The sequence below is a fragment of the Bos grunniens genome, chromosome X (assembly GCF_055505025.1).
Source record: "Bos grunniens cultivar Pamir isolate PY7600 chromosome X, Bosgru_T2T1.0, whole genome shotgun sequence".
Classification (NCBI taxonomy): domain Eukaryota; kingdom Metazoa; phylum Chordata; class Mammalia; order Artiodactyla; family Bovidae; genus Bos; species Bos grunniens.
In genome coordinates this window covers 6634172-6654833 of record NC_141194.1, presented here as the reverse complement: position 1 = coordinate 6654833, position 20662 = coordinate 6634172, and the positions used below count along the sequence as shown (strand labels likewise).

General features: G+C 49.2%; 1 protein-coding gene across 27 annotated transcripts in view; it reads right to left on the bottom strand.

The window, feature by feature from the left end:
• TBL1X (transducin beta like 1 X-linked) overlaps positions 1-20662 on the bottom strand; it is a 252978-nt gene that overhangs the window by 174916 nt on the left and 57400 nt on the right. The window contains exon 1 of one of the 27 annotated variants that reach the window (XM_086387901.1): positions 16380-16685. The exons of 23 other annotated variants lie outside the window; for them this stretch is intronic. The gene's annotated coding sequence lies outside the window, so the exon portion shown is untranslated. Of the gene's footprint in view, positions 1-13443; positions 16250-16379; positions 16686-20662 lie in introns of those variants that run through there. 3 more of the 27 variants (XM_086387912.1, XM_086387914.1, XM_086387905.1) reach the window with 3 other exon arrangements.

The window sequence follows — 20662 nt, the reverse complement described above, 5'->3', positions numbered from 1 at the left end:
CTCTGTAAACATTATACCGGAAGGCCACACCCGAAAGACACATACTGTACGATTCCACCTGTTTGAAATGCCAAGAACAGGCAAATTCAGAGAGACACATAACAGAGGAGTGGTTCCCAGAGGCTTCATGGCGGGAGGCGTAGTAGTACCAACTGGCACAGGGATTCGTTTTAGGTGGTAAGTGTTCTAAAAACGGTATATGGGGACCTCCCTGGCGGTCCAGTGGTGAAGATGCCGCACTTCCAATGCAGGGGGCACAGGTTCAAGCCCTGGCCTTGGAAGTAAGATCCCACACGCTGCGAGCGGCAGCCAAAAAATAAAAGTAAATTTAAAAACAAAAACGGGAGTATTTTAAAAACTATACTGTGGCACTGAGTGCACAACTGTGTGTGTGTGACGGGTGTACATCCTCAGTCGTGTCCAACTCTTTGCGACCCCACGGACTGCAGCCCGCCAGGCTCCTCTGTCCAAGGGATTCTCCAGGCAAGAACACTGGAGTGGGTTGCCATGCCCTCCTCCAGGAGATCTTCCCGACCCAGGAACTGAACCCAGGTCTCCCGCATGGCAGGCAGATTCTTTACCGACTGAGACACCAGGGGCTCCTACTCCACACAGCTCTGTAAATTTGCTAAAAATCATTGAATTGAACACTGACAATAGATGAATTCTGATAGGTCAAGTATGTCTCAGAAACTTGCTTTGCTTTTTTTTTTTGCTTTTTTAAAAAACACCTCTCTGACTCTTAAAGCGAAGATCATCTGTGTATATGTGCACGAATGTTCAACAAACCATGGTTATGTGGTCATCACACAATGAAAAATCTAGAGACAAGTTCCACCTTTTTAAAAAAAAATGAAACTCATTTGCTCTGGTACAAAGGAGTTAAAAAAGTACACTGCCTCTAATGTGAAATGCATAATTGCACAATTTTAGTTGGGAAGAGGCCTATAGATAGGCTTTCTGATTCATATTACACCTGAACAATAAACGCTCGAGTCAAATCATATTTACACATAACATGACTTTCAGCCCGTCTGAGATGAAAACTGAACGGGGGAACTGTTTGTTGGCGTAGTCACAATAGAATCCAGAAGCGGAAACTCACCAGAAAATCTGCTTATGACAACGCCGGAATCCCAACACCTGAAGCCCCAGTTTAAGTGAATTTCAAATTCGATATAAGTGGATTAAGAAATTCAATTTTCTCTTGTGACACATGACAAAAGCTTCAGGAATGACAGGGAAATACATCTTTTAAAACTGCCCACCAGCTAATCTACCCGTTGCAGGGGCTTTTCACACACGTCATCAAGTTCGGCACTGCTGAAAAGATGTATGGAGCTCACGCACTTTAGTGTTAGCTCACTTCTGTGGAAGGGCCCTTCTATTTTGGACTGCATCCTCATTCAGTTCAGATCAGCTCAGTCGCTCAGTTGTGTCCAACTCTTTGCAACCCCAGGGACTGCAGCATGCCAGGCCTCCCTGTCCATCACCAACTCCCAGAGTTTACTCAAACTCATGTCCATTGAGTTGGCAATGCGATCCAACCATCTCATCTTCTGTCATCCCCTTCTCCTCCTGCCTTCAATCTTTCCCAGCATCAGGGTCTTTTTCAAGGAGTCAACTCTTCGTATCAGGTGGCCAAGGTATTGGAGTTTCAGCGTCAGCATCAGTCCTTCCAATGAACATCCAGGATTAATTTCCTTTAAGATGGACTGGTTGGATCTCCTTGCAGTCCAAGGGACTCTCAAGAGTCTTCTCCAACACCACAGTTCAAAAGCATCAATTCCTCGGTGCTCAGCTTTCTTGATAGTCCAACTCTCACATCCATACATGACCACTGGAAAAACCGTAGCTTTGACTAGACGGACCTTTGTTGGCAAAGTAACGTCTCTGCTTTTCAATATGCGGTCTAGGTTGGTTTTAACTTTCCTTCCAAGGAGTAAGCGTCCTCATTACAGAAGTGGATTCCGTAGGACTGTCATTTCGCCAGGTCATGCCAAAGAACGCTGTCAAACCTGGCCCCTCTTAGCAGCACTTGTCACGCACCGGGCAGAGTAAGGATTAGCAAGAAGGGACACAATCGAACACAGCCAGGCTGTACTGCTCGCTGCAAAGTCCTGGAGCGTGACCTCACACCCGTTGGTAGCTGAACGCCGTCATCCCAGCATGTAAAACTCCTGACAGTAGCACCTAGACACGTGTGCACCCATCTTAAGTCTCCCACAGCGGCTTAACACACACTCAGCTCTCTTAAGCAACACGGACTGCTCTGTTTCGTCTGGGGGTGAGGGTCTACAGGGGTCACAGGGTTGTGCTCCATCTACAGGCTCCAGGGGAAGAATACGGGGTCCCGATTTCACACAGCTCCTGGAAGCCACCCGTCTTCTTTGGCCCAAGGGGCCCCCCTTCACTCCCAACCTCTGCCTCTCGGGACACATGTCATCTCAGAGTCTGACCCCTCCACTCCCTCAGCAATCCCAGAAAGGCCACGGCGTCTGCCTTCCTCTGAGGCTAAGGGGTCAGCCCAGTCCTCACCCCCACAACGCCTGCACTGTCTTTTCCCCCTAAAACACCCAAACCGGAAGCATGTGACCTCAAAGGTCAAGAGAAATGCAACCACGACGTTCCCAGACCCAAACAGGAAGCCCAGTCAAGGCCGTCCTGGGCAAGCTGAGCCCAGCTCTGGAGGCGGCCCTACCCGCTCAGGGCCCAAGGAGCCCCATGGGTCCTTTTCAGGTCAACGGGCAACACCCACACTTTCATCCCAGCCCTGCCCCCTGCAATGGGGGGGGCTGGCACCTTGCCCATCTCTCCAAACAGTTAAAAGTTTGCCAGCTGAGCTAAAGGCTTCTTCCCAGCCACTGAGCAGCAGCCACAGCATGTGCTATGAAATGCTAGCACCCTGAATCCACATTCTTTTTCTTTCCTTAAAAAAAAAAAAAAATTATTTATTTATTTGGTTGCCCTGGGTCTCAGTTGCAGCTCTAGAAGGCTCTAGTTCCCTGACCAGGAATCAAACCTGGGCCCTCTGCTTTAAGATCACACAGTCTTGGCCGCTGGAGCAGCAGGGAAGTCCCCAATCCATACTTCTTTTCTTTTTTTAATTCCCCTTTTTTCTTTTTTTTTAAACACCCAAACCATGTTGTATTGGGGTACAGCCAAGAACAACAGCACAGAGAACTCTGCTCAGTGGTATGTGGCAGTGTGCACGGGAGAGGAGTTTGGGAGAGAACGGACATACACGTATGTATGTGACTGAGTCCCTCTGCTGTTCACCCAAACCCACACTCTTACCCTCCATGGTCAAAGTTAAGCGTGGGAAAATATCCCACATTCTCTCCACATACATGTTGGAACACAAGCATTTCGAAAGACTATTTCATGCACCAGGAGCGTTCTTTCTCCGTATTTGTAGGGGGTTGTATGTTTCCATTTGACGCCCTCTGGCTAACCATCTCCGCTTCTATAGCAGGAAGGTGTACAGGAGACCATACAACATAACCCACTGACGCGTGCAAAAGAAAACTATGTTGAAACCTGCCACAGTAAAAAGTAAATCTTGCACCAACTACACTTTCAAAACATGAGAGCTACTTTGGACTCCTGAGCAGAAGACGACACGAGGTCCTGTGACCAGTCTTCATATCACTGCCACACACATCATCAACCAGATGCGGACAGCAGGCACAGGAAGTTACAGTCGCCTGGGGAAGATGCTGGGCATTAAAACCAGGTATCGGGGTCCAGTCCCACGACACACGTCCTGTGTATGGTGACAGGGTCCTTTGTGTGTGCCCACGTGGATGCGTGAGTGCACACACCTGCGTAAGTGCACATATGTGTCCATGCATACATAAAACTTTAAAAAGTCATGCTTAAAAAGCCATGAAGTGAGGCTCTTAAACACTCTGCGTGCCAGTTTCTCAAGATGAGCACTATTAACATTCGAGGTGCTTTCCAGGTGGCGTTCGTGGTCAAGAATCCACCTGCCAATGTGGGAGACATAAGAGACTCAGGGAAGCTGTCCTGGAGGACAAAACGGCAACCCACTCCAGGATTCCTGCCTGGAGAATCCCATGCACAGAGGAGCCTGGAGGGCTACAGTCCATGGGCTCACACAGTGTTGGACACGACTGACTGGACTCAGAATGCACACATGCTCCTGAGAGAAACCTCTCTGGACAGTAAACCCCCTTTGCTGCCTGCAAACCCCCAAAACTACAAACTCAAGAGGGCCCAACAGACTCACAAGCCATCATCTGCTTCTCTCAGCTGACTCAACAGAGCTGCTCTGCTCAGAAATGTCCTGAGAATATTCCAGATCTCCTTTCACTGTTTGTATCTCAAGAACTGTGTCTACGGTCCACAGTCCAGGGGAAAGTGATCTTTCCCCTCCGGACTCCACAGCTGAAGAGTAAAGACCTTAGCGATACCTGAAGCCCCTGCTGTCACCCGGCAGACATTTTTGGGGACATGGCCTCAAATGCTCACGGCTTCCCAGGCAGCTCAGTGGTAAAGAATACACCTGCCAACACAGGAGACGTGTGTTCAGTCCCTGAGTCGGGAAGATCCCCTGGAGAAGGGCATGGCAACCCACTCCAGTGTTCTTGCCTGGAGAATCCCACGGACAGAGGAGCCTGGTGGGCTACAGTCCATGGAGTTGCAGAGTCGGACATGACTGAATGACTGAGCACACGCGCATGTGTGCAGGCACACACACACACACACACACACACACACACAGAGTCTCGGTACTGAGAGCTCTTGCGGGCACTGAGGCTTTGTCAAGCAGCATTCCTGGCCTGCACCCACCAGAACTCAAGAACATTGCTCCTAACCCCCAGCTGGGACGAAGTCTTCAGACACGGCCAGATGAGCCCTGGGGAACACAAGCTGCCACCGGCTAAGAACCAAGGCTCTCAGCTACAGAACGGTCCCCAGGATGGGTGTGGCCTGTACTTAGAGCATTCACGGTCCTCGAACCCAAAGCAATCTACTTTCCCAGATTGTTATGGATTACCATCAGAATTATCTTCCTTTTGTTCTTCAGTCTCTCAGTACTGTCTGACTCTGTGCAACCCCATGGACTGCAGCACACCAGGCCTCCCTGTCTATCACCAACTCCCGGAGTTTACTCAAACTCATGTCCACTGAGTCGGTGATGCCATCCAACCATCTCATCCTCTGTCGTCCCCTTCTCCTCCTGCCTTCAACCTTTCCCAGCATCAGGGTTTTTTCCAATGAGTCAGCCTTTTGCATCAGGTGGCCAAAGTATTGCAGCTTCAGCATCAGTCCTTCCAATAAATATTCCAGGGTTGATTTCCTTTAGGATTATTTTCCTTTGGGAGGGTCTTAAAAATGCCAATAAATTCTGCCTAACACTGTGTTGAGTGACATTCAGTTAAAAAGACGACGATGTAAGTTCTTACAAAGGAAAGCTTTAGAAGTCATTTTGTCATGCAAAAATAAAAAAGACTATTTTACCGAGATGACTTTGAAGAGTCTAACACAAATCAAAATCGCCTTCTTTCACTAGTTTCACACCAAAGCCTGCAATCAGGGAGAGAACTCGGGAGACGGTCATATTAACCCAGATTCCGTCTTTCCCTCACCTGACCGAGATTTTTGTAGGTTACACAAATATTACCTTGGAACGACTGTTTTATCTTCCTCCAACTGGCGGAGAGAGAATGAAATGGATTGCTGGGGAACAGAGTCTACATAAAAGCCAGTCCTTTCTCCTTTATCCGGAACAGCCATACGAATTTACATGCTTCCATCTACTTCTTCCTCCACCCCCCTGCCCCCATCCCTCACTAATGGCATGAAGTCTTGGGCACGGTCAGAAAGGAGCATTTCTGAGATCTCAGGCCCCCACCATTCCTTTTGAAAACTACCATGATCGGAAGAGAAAGGCTTCTCGGCAATTCTAAGACAGACCTCTCCAGCTTCGAAAGGAGGTGGGGAACGGGCCTTGTCTCCTCACCACCCTGCCCCGAATCCTCAGAGCGCCGTTCCATCTGTTCCAACCACCCCTTCCAGGCTTCCACTCCACGTTGGAAGCTGGAAAAAGTGCTGATTTCAGGATCCAAGCAGAGAGGGGTCAAACTCATCACCTTCTCCAAAGTTCCAGAGGGAAAGAACGGCTGCACAAAAGTAGGTCCAGACCCTGAGGTGTGCAAGTCACGATGGACCACCCCCCTACATACACACACACACACTCCATGCTCAGAAACCACTGGTAGCCGAAAGGATCACAAAGAGTAGGAAACAACAGAATTCCTGTCCGCGAGCCATCTGTCTGGTGCAGAAGGAAGTGGACCAGTCCTCTGACTTCTAGTCATAAAGCATAAGAACGTGAGCGGCTTTTATAACAGACGGGTCTGCACAGTGCCCAACACCTGATTCTGTACATCTGGGGCCAGTGCATCTTTCTCGAAAGGGCCAGACAGGATTGGTGAGCCAACGGGTGAAACAGAGAATGGGACAGAGAGATTATATATAACAAGAGAGAAAACAGACTTCTCCCAAACTGTCACTGACAAAATTCAAAATGTCATGGACAAGGAATAAAGGATCACTTCAAAATTGGGAAAGGAGTACATGAAGGCTATATTATTGTCCTGCTTATTTAACTTATATACAGAGTACATCATGAGAAAAGCTGGGCTGGATGGAACACAAGCTGGAATCAAGACTGCCGGGAGAAATATCAATGATCCCAGATATGCAGATGACACCATTCTCATTGTAGAAAAAGAAGAGGAACTAAAGACCCTCTTGATGAAGGTAAAACAGGAAAAGTGAAAAAGCTGGCTTCAAACTCAACATTCAGAAAAAACTACCATCATGGCATCCAGTCCCATCACTTCATAGCAAACAGATGGGGAAACAGTGAAAACAGTGATAGATGTTATTTTCTTGGGCTCCAAACACTGCAGATGGTGACTGTAGCCATGAAATTAAAAGACGCTTGCTCCTTGGAAGAAAAGCTATGACAAACCTAGATAGTGTATTAAAAAGCAGAGACACCTCTTTGCTGACAAAGGTCCATATAGTCAAAGCTATGGTTTTTTTCCAGTAGTCGTGCATGGATATGGGAGTTGGACTGTAAAGAAGGCTACTGATGCTTCCGAATTGTGGGGCTAGAGAAAATTCTTGAGAACCCCTTGGAAAGCAGAGATCAAACCAGTCAATCCTAAAGCAAATCAATCCTGGATATTCACTGAAAGGACTGATGCTAAAGCTGAAACTCCAGAAGACAAGATGGTTGGACGGCATCAGCAACTCGACGGACATAAGTTTCAGCAAGCTCTGGGTGTTGGTGATGGACAGGGAAGCCTGGCGTGCTGCAGTCCATGAGGTCGCAAAGACCCAGACATGACTGAGCGACTGAACTGAAAATACCATGAAGGCAGAAGAGAAATAAAGATGGAACCTATCAAAGCCAGAAGCTACTAGCCCACAGACAGTGCTTTCAAAGAATTTTTCCCACGTACAAAATCATTTGTCAAATGTTTACCATTTATCACAACAAATTATTAGAGACTTTTCCAAACTTCAGAAGCCAAAAAACGTTCCGTGCCACTGGCTGGCTTGACCGGGGGCCCTGGTCTAGCCTAGAGATGGCACACGACTGGTTCAGCCAATGAAATGCACTGCAGTATTCTTGCCTGGAGAATCCCATGGGCAGAGGAGCCTGGCGGGCCACAGTCCATGGGGTCGGCAGAGTCAGACGTGCATAAAGGCACTCATCCACGTGCATAAACACACGGCCACTGAATCCTGAGGGGCCGACTCAAGAACAGAGACATATCTGGACTTCCTTTTCCTCTTGGTTACACTGGCGTGATGATATTCAGGCCACGGAGTTCGTGCCGGGGTGAAAACTGTCGATTCTGCAGAGAGTCCTTGATTCCTGCTGCTCCCAAGAGCGGTTTCATTGACCTTCTTCAGTTCCTATGAGTCTGGCTTACCTTAGGCAGGAACTGATTCGGTTGTTTAGAACTAGGAACCCTGCCGGACACTCACTTGATCTACAAAGGGATGTGTGTCACTGGTACACCAACACGTGCAACACACATGTGTGTGTGAGTCGCTTCGGTCACGTCTGACTCTCTGCCGACCCCATGGACTGTAGCCCGCCAGGCTCCTCTGTCCATGGGATTGTCCAGGCAAGAACACTGCAGTGGGTTGACATTTCCTCCTCCGGGGGATCTTCCCGACCCAGGGATCGAACCCCCGACTCCTGTGTCTCCTGAATTCAGGTGGATTCTTTTACCCGCGGGAAACCGGGGTTTGATCCCTGTATGGGGAAGATCCCCTGGAGAAGGGAAAGAATACCCACTCCAGGATTCTGGCCTGGAGAATCCCACGGACTGTATAGTCCATGGGGGTCGCAAAGAGTCGGACACGACTGAGGGACTTTCACTTTTCACTTTCTCTACCCGTTGAGCCATCAGGGAAGCCCATATGTATGCATATGTGTGAATATTTTATTGACAGGTTTGTTTTTGTTCAAAACCAAGCTGTACATAAAGTACACACAACATACATGCTTATAACCGCTTGCAAAACATCAGGAAAGATACTCAAGAAAACTATGGACGGTGCTAACTCTGGGAAGTGAGATTATGACGGAGAGACTGCTTTTGTGTCTAACACACACACCCTTAGGACTCTGAAATTTTAAGTTTTTAAGTTAACTAAACAGCATTACTATAACCAATACATTCAAAACTAAAAGCAGGGTCTTTTGGCTTCCCCGGGTGGCTCAGTGGTAAAGAATCTGCCTGCAATGCAAGAGACCCAGGTTTGATCCCTGGGTTGAGAAGATCTCCTGGAGGAGGAAATGGCAACCCACTCCAGTATTCCTGCCTGGGAAATCCCATGGACAGAGGAGCCTCGTGGGCTACAGTCCATGGGGTCACAAAAGAGTTGGACGTGACTGAGCGCACACGCACGCTCTTCCCAAACAGCATTACTATGACCCATATATACGAAGCAAAAAGGAGGGCCAAACCCAGAGAATAAACTCTCACCCACGGGAATTGCTAAACCTCCCTTGCAATCTTTCTCCCCACTTCTTTCTAAGGCAGCTCCCTCTGACAATATCCACCCTGAGGCTCATCCCCGTCTCTGGGCCAAATTAAATCTGGCCATGCAATGTTCCAAGAAGCAAGAGAGAAACCTCTTTTCTCTGAGACAGACAGAACTGAATTGCCAAATCTAGCCTTAGGAGCTCAGGCCCACTCTACCGAGATTTCCACATTAGGTGCTGCATGTTTAATAAATTAAAAAAATTCAAAAATGACTTGAGTTGCATCATAATGGCCTTACAATCATCCGCGTCTATAGAACAGAATTAGCACATCTAATTATAGCTCAATTTCACCAAACACATCCTTCCTTTTTTTTTTTTTCTTTTTCGGTTTGGCTTGGTTCTTATACTGCTTGATTCCCCAGGTCCTTCTTTATCCTGGCGAGTGACATTCTCTCTCCATTTGCTATTATGCCTACGCCTTATACAGAAGGGACATTCTGCCTTTACATCCACAGGAGAAGCAAAGTTAAAAAGTAGGAGAAAACAATGCTGCATTCATACTTGATTAGATTGATAGAAAAAGCATTTTTTAACATCCTTTAGAAAAACAATCAGAGAGGGATACGCAAACGATATGTTAGACCCTACTAAAAGTAACAGTCCCTGGGACTTGTCTCTGAAACTGGAGGGTTTTCTAAACAACACGGCAAGCATTCATGAGTGCAGAAGCAGCCTCTCTCTCTCGGTTTCATCCTTAATAAAAATTATGGGGAAAAGAAATGCTGCCCAACCCACTGAATTTCGATGTGTCTGTAATTAACTGTCCTTTCTCAACTGTACCATAAAACTTTTTTTTGCCTTTTTTTTTTTTCCTTGTAAATCCACAACATATAGGGAATTACTTCGGGCCTCACTTCCCTCAAAGGATTTAAGTTAACCCTCATGAACTTTCTAAGGAGGAAAAAAACATACAGCCAGAAGATTTCATCTTCAATAAAGGAGTCACACTGCCAGAAACGGGGCCTTTCCGGTTCACAGATTCGCTCTGATTCCACGGGTCTGATGACCTGGTCTCTCCCGTAAACAGAACAAGTTTCAACAGCCCTTAATTAGGGCACCGGGAAGTCCGGGCTGCCCGCCTGGCTCTGACCACGTTCTCTGAAACGTGTTGATCAGGCTTCAGCAGGTCTGGGTCCCATGACTCAGGAGCTACCCAAGAGTCTTTGTTTGGAACTTGTGCTCCGGGCCTCATTCTTTGTTCTGATAACCCATGGAGTACACTCGACCCTCTCGAACCCAAACCCTGAGTTTTCAGTTCAGTTCAGTCGCTCCATCGTGTCCGACTCTTTGTGACCCCACGGACTGCAGCACGCCAGGCCTCCCTGTCCATCACCAACCCCCTGCCTGGCCCTTAAGTGAGCACTGGGCACGTTTGATCTCCTGACACTGGGATCACGATGATGCTGATAAAAGACCGCGCGATCTCAGTCCACAGGGTCCACGGCTTCGATTCTTGCTTCCTCCTGGGCTACCAGGACCAGCCGTCCGACACGCACAAACCCTGTTCCGCTGCCAGTGATGGAGGTCTTCTAGGATTCTGCCCAGAACCAAATCTATCCCGCCCTGGGCACCCTTCGGGAGCCCACCGGGTCAGGCTAGCTCTACCTCTCCGCCTACAGCCTGCGAGGATCACCTGCGATCGCTGCTACATGCCCTTTCGGTTGATTTGACATCAAGGGTTGGGAGGAGACAATTCCACCACGTGGCCTTCACCTGCTTGGCTGGGCACACGCGGCGGGCCAGGCTCTGTTCGAGGGGTGGGACTGCACGATCAATGTGCTAGAGCCCGGGCCGTAACACAGAGGGCAGTGTCGTGGGAAAAGAGAGAGGGATATACCTACAGATCATCAAAAGACAACACAGGAGTGCCATAACAGACTGCCTGTGGCGAATTACAAAACAAAGGGCAGAAAGTGCCATCTGGGTGGCAAAGAGAGAGAGAGAGAGACGCCCCGTGTAGAAGGTGACATCAGAGCCCAGTTCTCCAGAATAACCTAAATCAGTCACGAGAAAGAAACAGGGTGTAGGGACCACAAGATGACCCTTGTGTCTAACAGAAACTGACCTTTCCCAAGTGTCCACGCACCCAGATGGGCGCCTGTGGCACCTCCCTGAACTCACACAACCACCTTAGGAAATAAACATTGCCAACTCCCTTCTCCTGATTTAAAAGCCAAGGCAGGAAGGGGCGACCCTGACCGGGCACCACAGCTATGCAGCGGAGGAGCTTCGATCCACCCGGGCCCAAGTCACCTTCCAGGCAAGACCATGCCATTTGTAGGATACCCACGACCTCCGTGGGACCTCAGTGCTGTGATGAAGGTCACAAGAAGGGCTCTGTGCACTGGAGCGAGTTCACATGTGTCCAGACATTCCTTTTCACCACCCCCGCTAACCCCCAACCCAGCATCTATCCTTTTCCTCTTTGCGGCCACTCTAATAAAATCTTCAGAAGGGTAAGGAAAAAGTGAAAGTCGGTCAGTCATGTACGACTCTTTGCGACCCTATGGACTATACAGTCCGTGGAATTCTCCAGACCAGAATCCCAGAGTTGGGGAGGTTTTCCCTTCTCCAGGGGATCTTCCCAACCCAGGGACTGAACCCAGGTCTCCTGCATTACAGGCAGATTCTTTACCAGCTGAGCCACGAGGTAAGCCCAAGAAGACTGGAGTGGGTAGCCTATCCCTCCCCTCCAGGGGATCTTCCCGACCCAGGAATCGAACCGGGGTCTCCTGCATTGCAGGCAGATTCTTTACCGGCCGAGCTCTCATGGACATCAACGCTCTAATTCCTTCTTAGCAGCGTCTCCCCTACTTTTAACCCTAACCTGACCCCTCCGCAGCCCTCCTATTTGAGCACCACATGCCCTGCAGTTTCTCGACTACACACGCTCCATGTACCCGCCTCCCTCCACCCTGCTGCAGATGGTCTGGCTGGTACAGCCCCACGTCTGCTTCTCCCAGACGCACACACACCGCAGCACTCAAGCATTCAACCTTCCCCCGGCCACCTGTTCCTCCCAAATGGTCATCCACAGACAACTGAACACGCTCCAGGGTCTGGACGCTTGACACCCCTTCCCAAACAACAAACAATAAAAAAGGGCAAATGCCACTGAAGAAACTGCTACAGCACAAGAGACAGAAACCTCCCATCCACGCTTTTCAATGGGGACCCTTCTCCAGGGGTCCAAGTGGTTAGGAATGTTCTGCCAATGCACGGGACACGGGTTCAATCCCAGGTCTGGCAAGATTCCACGCACCTCAGGGTAAGTAAGCCCGTGCACCCTAACTATTGAGCCTGAGCTCTAGGGTCTGTGTTCCAAGAACAAGAGAAGCTACCACCCACCACCATGAAGAGCAGTCATTCTGAATGACTTCATCATCAATGAAGAGTCCCCGCCATCGCCATTAGATAAAAAGCCACAAACACCCGTGAAGACCCAGCACTGGCCAAATAGAAATTTTAAAAATTATTTTCAAAATCCATCTCTTTACGGCAAGCAAAGTCCCATAAACCAGACAGAAACGATCAAAACTAGAACGGCAGAGTGACTGCCACAAAAGTCATGGACCCCATGGATGGTCACATGCCAGGCTCCTCTGCCCATGGAATTTTCCAGGCAAGGATACTGGAGTGGGTCACCATTCCCTTCTCCAGGGGGATCTTCTCGACCCAGGGATCGAATCCAGGTCTCCCGCATTGCAGGACGATTCTTTACCACCTGAGCCAGCAGGGAAGCCCTAAATTTTAAAAGAATTGTTTTAATAAATCTTTTCAAAACCCATCTCTTTACTGCAAGAAAAGTCCCATAAACCAGATGGAAACCATCAAAACAGGAAGAGCAGCAAGACTGTCTCACCTTTGAAGGAATAAGAAAAAAAAAAAAAAAAAACAGAACACAAGCCAAACAAAGTAAGCCTAATCTCCGGTGTTCATAAATCGTTAACGTTTCAACAATGAACTGAATCCTCAGACACACGGCACAGACACCCATGTTGTTAACACTTGGGCTCCCGAGTCAGAGTCTCAACCCCTCCATGACCCTCAACACTCATGACCTGATCACAGATGCACTCCCAGCATCTCAAACACTTCTAGCTTGGGGCTGCTCGTGATCACAAAGATGCACACCCCTTCCAAAGCCTTCAATCTTCCAGGTTCCACCATGCCACCCACCGCTCCCGTGAGCAGCCCCCCACACACCCCGGTGCCTCTGTAAGCTAAAGCATAAACTCACTTAACGCTCATAGCAGCATTATTCATAGCAGCCAAAAGGCAGAGACGAGACATGCATCTATCGATGGATGAGTAGGTAGAAAAAATGTGACATATACCCACGATGGAATGCTGGTACTGTTGTTCAGTCGCTCAGTCATGTCCGACTCTGCGACCCCATGGACTGCAGCACGCCAGGCCTCCTTGTCCATCACCAACTCCCGGAGCTTGCTCAAACTCATGTCCATTGAGTCAGTGATGCCATCCAACCATCTCATCCTGTTACCCGCTTCTCCTCCTGCCTTCAGTCTTTCCCAGCATCAGGCTCTTTTTTCCAGCAAGTCGGGTCTTCCCATCAGGTGGCCAAAGTACTGGAGCTTCGGCATCAGTCCTTCCAATGAATATTCAGGACTGATTTCCTTTATCGATGGACTGGTTGGATCTCCTTGCAGTCCAAGGGGCTCTCAAGAGTCTTCTCCAGCACCACAGTTGCAAAGTGTTCGAAAGGCAATGGAATGTGATTTCAGCCTCAAGAGGAAGGAAGTCTGACACCTGCTCCAACATGAAATGAGCCTCAAGGGAATGTTAGCTCATCACTAAAGGATACATCCTGTCTGATTCCACTCATCACGGAACAGTCAAATCCAGAGAGACAGAAAGTAGAACAGGCATGATCAGGCTCTGGGAGACAGGGAGGCTGGGGAGCTAGTGCTTCATGGGGACACAGTTTCCGTGTGGGCAGTTGCAAAGCTTCTGGAAACAAACGATGGTAACGGCTGGGAACTCAACTGAAAGCCACAGAACTCGACATCTTACAATGCTTCAAATAGTGGTATTTGCCATCTTTGTTACCCAGAAAAAGGCATAAACAAAATTTACAATTCAGGCCTTCTGTCTGGCAAGGCCCATCTCAGGAGTTCACTGGCCTGGCCGGAACGGCTTGGCTGGGCACAGATGACCGAAGGCTTCCACCCCCTGCACAAAGTTCTTGGCTGACTCTGGTTAGTGGCTACTTGACTGAGGAACTGCCCTGACCTGAAGAACCGCTGCGACTGAAAAGGGATGCTCCCCGTATTTAACTGGCCCACTGTGCCATCCGGGACCCATTCATTCGTTCATTCAGCAAGCGTTACGCAGCACCCGTTCACCTGATGCCAGGTACTCGCATAAACAAAAATCATCAAGACGTCCGGGACCGCTGAACATCTCCCAGAATGACCAAGGAGCACGCGGTTTTACGGAGAAGTCACCGAGTGACAAAACCCGTGACGTTTCACCCACATACAGAGACGCCACTTGCCTCAGGACTCTGCTCTTCACAGCACAGGTTGCAGAAAGCTCCATGCTGCTACGAGGCCAGCTCCCTTCACCCCGCGCCCCCGGTGCACCACACAGAGTCTCCACTGCCATCTTCTACACCCCAAAGCTCACCTTCTACAGGGAGTCTTCCCGCTCACTTTGAGACAAAGAAAGAATCAGCATTCCCTGATGGCTCTGACGGTAAACAATCTGCCTCCTGCGATGCAGGAGACCCGGGTTCGATCCCTGGGTCAGGAAGACCCCTGGAGAAGGGAATAGCAACCCACTCCGGTATTCTTACCTGGAGAATCCCATGGACAGAGGAGCCTGGAGGGCTACAGTCCATGGAACTACAGGGAGTCAGACACGACTGAGCAACTAACACTTTCCCAGAGTGGCTCCCTGCAAAATAGCTTCTTGATTCCACCCTCTGCTGCCTGTCCTGGGCCAGTCTCCAGGCTCATTTCTCTAGTTCCAAAGGACCCCTGCCCTTAGCTAACTACACAGGAGCTCAACCTCCTCTTATTATAGGAAAAAACAGGTTGTCCTGTCCTTTCCAACCCACCTGCTGCTGCTGCTGCTGCTAAGTCGCTTCAGTCGTGTCTGACTCTTGGCGACCCCATGGACTGCAGCCTACCAGGCTCCTCCACCCATGGGATTCTCCAGGCAAGAGTACTGGAGTGGGGTGCCATTGCCTTTTCCTCCAACCCAGCAGGGCTTGGCAACTACTTGAGTGAAGGCCCCGAGCGTGCATAACAAGTATCGCAGGCTGTAGGGATCACACACGGACTGTGTTACGTGCGGCTGTTAGATCCTCTTCCATGGCTCTTTAACATGTAAAAACACACTTAGCTTAGTGAACGATAGGGGTATATGGACTCAGCCCACGAAAACACAGGCACCAACTCGATGTACATGTTACTCTCAAATCATTTTTTCTCATGTACAGTTACCTTTTTTTAACTTTTTATTTTATATGGCAGTACAGCCAATTAACAATGATGTGATGGTTTCAGGTGGACATCGAAGGGACTCAGCCATACATATACATGTATCCATTCTCCCCCAAACTCTCCTCCCATCCAGGCTGCCACATGACACTGAGCAGAGTTCCCTGTGCTGTCCAGCAGGTCCTTGATGGTTCTCCCTGTTAAACACAGCAGTGTGTCCATGTCCTTCCCAAACTCCCTAACTATCCCTTCCCCCATCCTTCCCCCTGGGAACCATAAGTTCATTCTCTAGATCTGAGAGTCTCTTTCTGTTCTGTAAATAAGTTCATTTGTATCATTTCTTTCTAGATTCCTCATATAAAACACGTCATGTGGGATTTCTCCTTCTCTGAATGACTTACTTCACTGAGTATGACAGTCCCTAGGTCGGTTCATGTTGCTGCAAATGGCACTACTTCACCCTTTTTTATGGCTGAGTGATACTCCACTGTACATATTTTAGGTACAGCTTTCGGTGTGCCCGTTTCTCTATGGAAAAAAACAACAACAACAACATTTGGTGCTCTCCCCTCTTTCTACACAGCACGTTCCATTCTCCAAGCATGGGTCTTCAAGACCCCATGAAAGTCACCCCCTCAAAGTCCAAGCTCCTCACTTCCCTTTAAACACCTCCGAGCACCACCCAGATGGCCCCACTTTGTCCTGCCTGCTCCATCCTGCCTTGGACCTGCGTCCACCCCAACCGGGTGGTCCTCACTGAAATGTCTCACACATGCGGAGCCCTGAGCAAACACCACCACACTCACAGACATCACCGTCTCCAGTTCCAGCGACGTTCCAGCACTATCACCAAGACACATGTCCCTCATCTGCTGCGTTATCTTCCCAAGACAGCAAGAAGGAGCTGTTCCCGATTCCCTTGTCTTTTTTAAAAAAAGAACTCTCAGCTTACATAGTACTGTCCATCAACACTACCTCAATATAAAAAAAAAATTTAATAAAACGCAACCCCTCCTTCCAAAAAAATAAAGAATGAGAACTCTCGTTTCTATGAGGCTATCTGAAGTTGAACTCAAGAGCTGTTCTCACCCTGATCATCACTAAGCACCAGCACGGCAAGGCTGCACAACTCATCGCCTGACCTGTGAATCGGGGAACCGGTTCTGCTGCATAATTAACAGGTTCCATTCATCTGTCTACTGGGTGTGTCCCTCATGAGAGGGCATACTCGACAGGCCATCATCAAAGACGTCTCCTGCCTATTTGATCCCTGCCACGACTGAACGCTTGTGTTTCCCCCAAAACCCGTGCGTGGAAACATGCCCCGCAAGGTGATGCTTCAACTTGGGAGGTGGGCCTGTGGGAGGTGATAGGACTTGAGGACGGAGTCCTCAAGAAGGGCGGGAGTGCCCTCATGAGTGAGATCCCACTGAGCTCCGTCGGCCCTTCCAGCAGTGACGACACAGCAAGGAAACGACCGTGTTATGAACCAGCAAGCAGGCGCTCACCAGCCAACAAATGCTCCTACAACACGTGCCACTTCCGGCCTCCGGGACCATGAAAAAGATGTTTCTGTTGTCTTATAAGGCAGCCGGTGTATGGTATTTCGCCGCTCAGTGTCCAGCTGTTTTGCAACCCCATGGACTGCAGCCCAACAGGCTGCACAGTCAAAGAAGGTTGCTGTGTGTTAGTCACTCAGTCGCGTCCAACTCTTTGTGACCCCAGGGACTGACTGTAGCCCACCAGGCTCCTCTGTCCATGGAGTTCTCCAGGCAAAAAAATACTGGAGTGGGTTGCCATTTCCTTCTCCACGAAAAAGTTGGAACTAGCGGGAAAGAACCCACCTGGCAACGCAGGTAGACGTAAGAGACATGACTGAGACAACTTAGCACACATGTCGTTTCCAGCAGGCATGGGTGGATGTGAGAGCTGGACCATAAAGAAGGCTGAGCGCCGAAGAACTGATGCTTTCAAAGTGCGGTGTTGGAGAAGACTCTCGAGAGTCCCTTGGACTGCAAGGAGGTAACACCAGTCCATTCTAAAGGAGATCAGTCCTGAATATTCACTGGAAGGACTGATGCTGAAGCTGAAGCTCCAATACTTTGGCCACCTGACACGAAGATCCGACTCACTGGAAAAGACCCTGATGCTGGGAAAGACTGAAGGCGGGAGGAGAAGGGGGCGACAGAGGATGAGATGGTCTGGATGGCATCACCGACTCGATGGACATGAGTGTGAGCAAACTTTGAGAGATCGTGGAGGACAGGATCGTGAGGGACAGGGAAGCCTGGCGTACTGCACTCCATGGGGTGGCAAAGAGTCAGACACACCTTAGCAACTCAACAACAACAAAGGAAAAGACAGGCAAAGGAAACCAAAATTCCAAGAATGGGAGTGGGAGGAACTGGGACACTGAAATTGACACCTGTGCGCCACTGATTCCATGTATAAAACAGACAGCTAATGAGAACCTTGGACACAGCACAGAGAACTCTCCTGAGTGCTCTGCGGGGACCCAACAACAGCAATAAGCTTATGGTATTAAGACTCCATCACAGCAGGACAAAGGGACTAAGGCAAAGCACCCTGAACAGATTCAAAGGTCTCAGGTTTCCAGGTAGTCAGTCCTCAAGGTCAGGAGCAGCATCAACTAACAAGGGTCAAGGACTTCCCGGGTGGCGGTCCAGCGATTAGGATTCCATGCTTGCTATGCAAGGGCTGTGGAGGGTCAACCCCTGGTCGGGGAACTAAGACACCCCTCACCCCACAATACCACATGGTGCAGTCAAAATTAAAATATTTTCTTAAATTGAAAACAAAATATAAAATTAACAAAGATCTAGGGTTAATGGTCCTCAACACAGCTGAATCCTCTCACAACACAGTGCCCAATGCAGGCTAGTCAAGGTCATCCTTCCAGTCACTCCCCAGGGACTTACTAAGCACCTACTGTATGCCTTCCCTCATAGCTCAGTCGGTAAAGCCATCTGCCTGCAGTGCAGGAGACCCTGGGTCGGGAAGGTCCCATGGAGAAGGAAATGGCAACCCACTCCAGTATTCTTGCCTGGAGAATCCCGTGGACGAGGAGCCTGGTGGGCTACAGTCCACGGGGTCCCAAGAGTTGGACACGACTTAGTGACTAAACCACCACCAACCACCGCCATGACACACTGCTGGAAAGTGAGGTACAATCGAAAGCAAAATTACCCCCGACAGCAACGTCTTCCACAGCCCGGAACAGGGACAGCAGGGCATTTCCGGCCCCAGCACACACAGATCAGGCAAGATGGTACGTGTCTCAACCGGTAGAAGGTCCAAGATCCCTGAGACTCCCCCCACCCCCCGCCAGGCCCCCACACTGACCTCTGCTCAGAGGCAGCGATTTGAACCCCTATACTGAAACGAGTTCCCAAGGATCGCCTCAAAGGCCTTTGGTAACTCTGGAAGGCATCATCAGACTGACCTTTAAGCAATTAATTACGTCAAGACTGAAAAGGAAAGAGCGGCAGAGGAGAGGCTCAAAACAACTCCAGGAAGAATCAACCTAAGAGAAAGACATCTGCGAACAGGTTTTTTTTGCACTTGAGTTTTCTGTTCCAAGGGAGATGGCTCTCATCCTTCAAGCAGAAGAGAAATTAAAGTCATTGCCTCCGTGTGATAGCCAGAAAGGGTCTTTACGGTGAATTTCAACGAGCAGCCTGTGACTTCCACGTCGTTTCAGTATGCAGCTATGCTTGCTTCTCGGCGAGGTTAAACGAACCACGATGGTGGGCAAGCTGCCCTTTGCTTGTATGGCAACGTGAACCACGCTGCTGGGTCAACGTGTATGCTCGGGTTCCTTGCAAATTATTTCATAATTGTTACCTGTATGTGCCGAACAGGGCTTACTTAACTTGCCGCGGTTATTGGCAACAGGACACCCAACACCACGGGATCAAGAGCACTCGATTCCCATGCTTGGCCAGACAAGGGCTGCCCGATACACTTAGAACGTGACAAGCGTTACGTAATGGCTATACAATAACCTCTGTAATACCTCACGCAGACGGTACTCTTCAAACAGAGAGGACGCTCCTGGACCCATCACGGGATCAGTTCAGTTCAGTGCAATTGCTCAGTCGTGTCCAACTCTTTGCAATCCACGTGGACTGCAGCACGCCAGGCCTCCCTGTCCATCGCCAAGTCCCAGAGCTTGCTCAAACTCATGTCGCTCGAGTCAGTGATGCCATCTAACCATCTCACGGGATAAGAAGACCTATTACTGAGCACTTCAGGTCGTCAAGAGTCCCTTAACAATCATGCCACAATTGGGTATCTCACTGGTATACACGAGTCCTGAGGTACGTACTGGCTAATCCAGGCCAATCAATTTCAAGTCATTCTAGTGTTAAAGAGTGACTTCCCTGGTGGCTCAGACGGTAAAGCGTCTGCCTACAATGTGCGAGACCCAGGTTCGATCTCTGGGTCGGGAAGATCCCCTGGAGCAGGAAATGGCAACCCGTGTGAAAAATGAATCATACAAAAACTCTTGGGGAATAAACCATAGGACCTTGAAGATTCATGCCTCCAGATCCCAATGTTATCCGTCTTTCTCATCAACATGCTATTGCTGGCCTGTTAAATTTACATCCCTTTAAAACCTCCCATGCCCATAATTACAATAAAATAGACTGAAGCAGCAGCAGCTCCCTCTAAATATTCTTTTCACAGTAGTAATGTATAGGTGTGCCTAGATATAGAGTTTATACAGAGACTTATTCATATAGGTGAACTTATTTATATAGACCGGGCTTCCCAGATGGCTCAGTGGTAAAGAATCCAGCTTGCCAATGCAGAAAACCCGAGTTTGATCCCTGGGTCGGGAAGATTCCCCGGAAGAGGAAACAGCAACCCTTACCAGTATTCTTGCTTGGGAAATCCCATGGACAGAGGGACCAGTCGGGTTATAGTCCATAGGGTCACAATGAGTCCACAATTTAGCAAGTGACTACACATGCACATTTATATAGATTGGGGAAAACTGAAGGCAAGAGGAGAAGGGGACGACAGAGGATGAGATGGTTAGATGGCATCACCGACTCAATGCACG